This window comes from Equus przewalskii, unplaced genomic scaffold, assembly GCF_037783145.1.
Source record: "Equus przewalskii isolate Varuska unplaced genomic scaffold, EquPr2 ChrUn-7, whole genome shotgun sequence".
In the NCBI taxonomy this organism is placed as follows: domain Eukaryota; kingdom Metazoa; phylum Chordata; class Mammalia; order Perissodactyla; family Equidae; genus Equus; species Equus przewalskii.
In genome coordinates this window covers 1,135,184-1,139,651 of record NW_027228755.1, presented here as the reverse complement: position 1 = coordinate 1,139,651, position 4,468 = coordinate 1,135,184, and positions in this window count along the sequence as shown.

The window sequence follows — 4,468 nt, the reverse complement described above, 5'->3', positions numbered from 1 at the left end:
GGGATTAGTGCTCTTATAAAATAGGCCCCAGGGAGCTCCCTTGCCCCTTCTGCCATGTGAGCGCATGTCTATGAACCAGGAAGCAGGCCCTCACCAGACACTGACTCTGCCGGCAACTTGCCTGTGGAAATCCCAGCTTTCACAACTGTAAGAAATAAATTTCTGCTGTTTGTAAGCCACACAGTCTATGATGTTTTTCTTAAAGCAGCCCGGGCAGACTGAGACACTATTTAAAACAATCTAGAGAGTAACTAGGACACGTCAGACTACGCAGCACTGGCCCTAGACTCACCGACTGTAGAAAAGGAGCCAGTCTCAAACTCCTGAGCAGTTATCCCAATAAATTCATGTCCCCAGGGCCTGGCATTTAGCATTGCCAAAGAGACTGTGTCTGAATCATGGAGGGGAGATGGAAAAGATCTCTTTAATGTTAGTCTTGCCAGAATGACCTCAATCTTTATATCTGTCTGGAGTCTACAATTGTAACTCAAGTGGAAGAGATCTTTCCAGAAGTGGTTTGCTTTGCCACGATGCAAAGGGGAGGGGGAAGGAGGAGACATCCACCTGGGAGGAGCCTTCCTCTCCCGTTGAGGGATTTTAACATTTCCTATTTTGAGCCTGGTGCTTCTGCTTTCCCTGAGCGACACAGAGGCTGACCTTTATTGGGTCATGTGGCCTCTATAATAGAGTGGGACAGAGTTCTTCCTCTGGTCCTGGGCTACTCTTGCCATTGGCATCTCTTGATTTGCAATTAGACCTAAAATCCTGCCTCCCAGGGCCTGCTTGCCCCCGCTCCACCCCTGGGTTAGCTGCAGTTCTGTGGTGGAGAGCAGGTCTCTCCCTCGTGCTCTGCAAGGCAGCACAGGGCGCTGTTCAGGCTCTTGTCTGTGGTGTCTGGTTTCCTTTTTGAAAGGCTCAGCTGAGGCTGGGGCAGCAGGTGCAGCGCTGCCTATCTTGGCAAGAAGCTAACACCTAACAGCTTGAAAAGCTTTAGGACACGCAAGAAGTCAGCTGCCTTTGATTAAAAGCAGAAAAAATTGCCCTGGCTCCCAATATGTCAAAGGCCTTTCACGAAAAAGTTCTTTTTTATGGTTGAATCTTTGCTGCAGCCACAGCTGTTCAGGAAACCCACATCTGTTGAAGCAAAAGTGGGTATTTTTCAAGGCCCTGGCTTTGCTGAGGCTCTCACCATGTCCTCCCACTTGCTGAGGCCACATGCTGGGCATCTGACTGTTAGGTCCCACGTGGCCACCATTTGGCTGAAACTCTGTGTGGCTTGAGGCCTATGGAACCTGCTGTCTTAGCTCTGGTTCCCTAGAAAATAGCCTGAAGCAAAAGCTCACGTGCTAACCCATTATGAGTGAGTACAATCCCAGGGAAGCAGGAGTGAGAGGGGATGGGGAGGCTGGGGGAGAAGGAGGACACATGTGAGGGTGTGTGTACCTGACTTGGCCACAGCTTACAATAGGTTAATGGCTTGTTCTCTCAGGATGTCCTCCGAGAGGTCACATAAAGCCTTTGTATCTCTGAGTAGTCCATTGAGGAAGGGTTTAGAGTGGAGAAAAGGAGCAAAATTTATTCACTGATTGCAATATCCCATTGCTAAGGTCAACTTCTGTGCACGTCTGCACTTCAGCCCAAGAGAGGAGCCCCAGGGTGGAGCTGAAAGGTGCATGATGTATGTGAGGGAGGTGCTGTCAGGTCATGCCTCCATGGGAGGAACTGGGACCCTTGCCTGGTAGAGGAAGCTGTCTGAATTCATAACCACAGGAACAGCGCAAGCCACATCTAGGGCCGCTCCAGCCTAAAGAGTCCAGTGCACCTGCTCACCACCGCTTAGTGGTCAGTGTGCGCAGCCCCAGCCCCAAAGCCCTGGGTCAAAGCCAGTCCAAGCTCTAGAAACTTGCCAAAAAACACTGCAGCCTAAGGCTTGGAGCTCCTCCCACCAGTTCAGCATCCAAAAGCCCACTTGGTTCCAAACACATTGATGGCTCTTAGTCAATTGCCATGAAGAACCACAGTAAAACCCACACGGCCTGTGTGGGGTAAGCACCTCCAAAGCGTGAAGCCACCTGCCCTGGTTGGAGCAGAAGCCTCCATCTCTCGCTGTGCATTTTGCTCCCCTGACTTCTCTATTTTTATTTCTTAAGGTTTGAAGCCTCATGAGTCAAATATTGAGGTTAGGGTTATGCCTGTGAAACCATAAGCAGCCCTCTGAGTTGCACGTCCTTTTCAAACTTAGAGCAGAGGAGAACACAAACTCCTGTGGGCTGCTCTTGGCCTTGAGAAAGGGAGACCGAGAGGCAGGGCCGTTCAGGCCCGTGTTAACCTTCTAAGCCCACTAGAGACATAAGTAACTGTTCCTCCTCTGGGGAATGAGTGAGGGCAGGAGTGTTACACTCACAGAACTCCTTCCCCATGGGAGGAAACAACAGGAGTGGAGAAGAAGACATTCCTCTCTAACGTCCCCAAACTCCAGGGCCATCGTGTCAAGATTTCTTAAAAGCTTTCTCACTGGGCTTGGATCTGAGAGCCACTCCAGGAGAGCCAGTGAGTTCCTGATGCCCAAGAAATCTCCTTGAGTGGTGAGGGACTGTCTTCCCTTCTCTAAGCAATTATCTAGGGGTCCTGTCTTCCCCTGGCTGGAGTTCAGATGGGAGGTAAAATGCCCAGCGCCCCTCACTGGATCACCATCTCCTTCCCTATCATCATCCTTAGTGAACTCTAGACATCAGCTCATAAAGGATATATGAGGAGGCAGGGAAGTGCTCAAGAGTGGTGTGGCCACTTCTTAGTTGATCCTGTGGGGGTGTGTCTAGAAGCTGCTCTTCAGAACATGTGGGTAACTATCAACTGTTGAGCTCAGCATTGGAGCTTTAAGTGTTACTCTGAGAAAAGAGGAAAAGTCTCATTCCACACTACTGCCCATTCATTGTTTCACTAGGAATTGAGTATCTATGATTTACCAGGTCCGGTGCTGTGTTTTGGGGGTAATGTGAGGATGCGGGGAGGATTCTAAACTAGAGCAAGTCATAACACTTGATCCTGGAGAGGCTTTAAATAGTCCAGGGAGGGAAGCAGACACACACACACACACACACGCACATGCACACAAACACACACACTCCTGCAAGGACTACAAGAAATGTCGATTCAAAAGGCTATGGAAACCCAGAAGGAAAAGTGAGGCTTCCTTTGACATTTGGACTCGGTCTTGAAGGATGAGTGAGTTCGACAGAGAGGAAAAAAAGGGAAAAGTTAGTAGGAAAAGGCATAGCATGTGCAAAGTCATGGCTGCTTGAGAGGAAGTGGTACAGACAGGAAATCGAGAGGTTTGTGTGGCAGCAGCACATGGTGTATGTCCTTGGTGGTTCAGGGGGATATTGGGAGATGAAGCTAAAGCGTAACTTCGAGCTAAATCATAAAGAGCTTGTGTCCCATGATAGAGTCTGAACTCTGGGTAATTCAAGGATTTCCAGCAGAGGAATAGACAGGGTTGGGATTTAGGAAGATCGTACTAGCAGTCCTGCTGGGGATGGTTCTGCTCGGAGCGAGTCTGCAGGTAGGGAAGGCAATTCTGAGGCTCCTACAATAGTCCTGGTGGTAGGTGATGGAGGCCTGCCCTAGAGCAGGGGCAGTGGGGATGGAAAGGAGGACAGGATTTGAGATATTTAGGGAAGAAAATTGGCTGAATTGGACTGGGTGACCAAGTCAATGTAGGGACTCAGAGATGGCTATGTATCTTCCATCTTGGGTGACTGGGAAGAGTGGATACCTTCTCTAACAGGTTCTTTCGACTAAAGAAAGAAGGTATCTGGGTACTTTCAAGTAAAAAAAAAAGACGAAGGGAGGGAGGAAGTCCTGGGTTTAGTTTGGTATGAGCTTTGTCACTAATTGGTGGTGTCATTTTCAGCTGGTTGCTTCTGCTTTCTGGTTCTCAAGTTCCAACTACAAAACTAGAGAGTTGTCCTGGATACACTCTAAGTTCTCTCAGAACATCAACCATTGGCGACTCCAAGTCTCATTGTGTAAAAGTACTAGGGGAGCCTGACGGAGAGACGGGTTAACTCTGGTAGGGGCTAACATTTGAGTTGGGGCACGAAAAATGAGCAGGATTCCAGTGGACGGAAATGACGAAGAAAGGCTTCCTAGGAGGAGGAAGTATGGAGAGTCTGTTTTAGGGAATGGAGCAGTTCACCCCCTGACTGGGTGCAGAGTATGGAGGGCAACAAGGATGGGAGAGGCTGAGAGGTAGGTAGGCAGCACCAGTGGAGAAAGACCTTGAATGCCCTATGAAAGACTTTATTCCAGGGCAATGACCCCCACTGAACAGTCCATCGGAGAGTGGAGCTCAAGATAAGGTGTGATGGGTAGCATACAAGTGGAACAAAACATCCCATGGTGCAGGGGTGGGATAGATCAACTTTGCATGGAGAAGGCTGAGGGGTGTACATATTCACAGTGTATT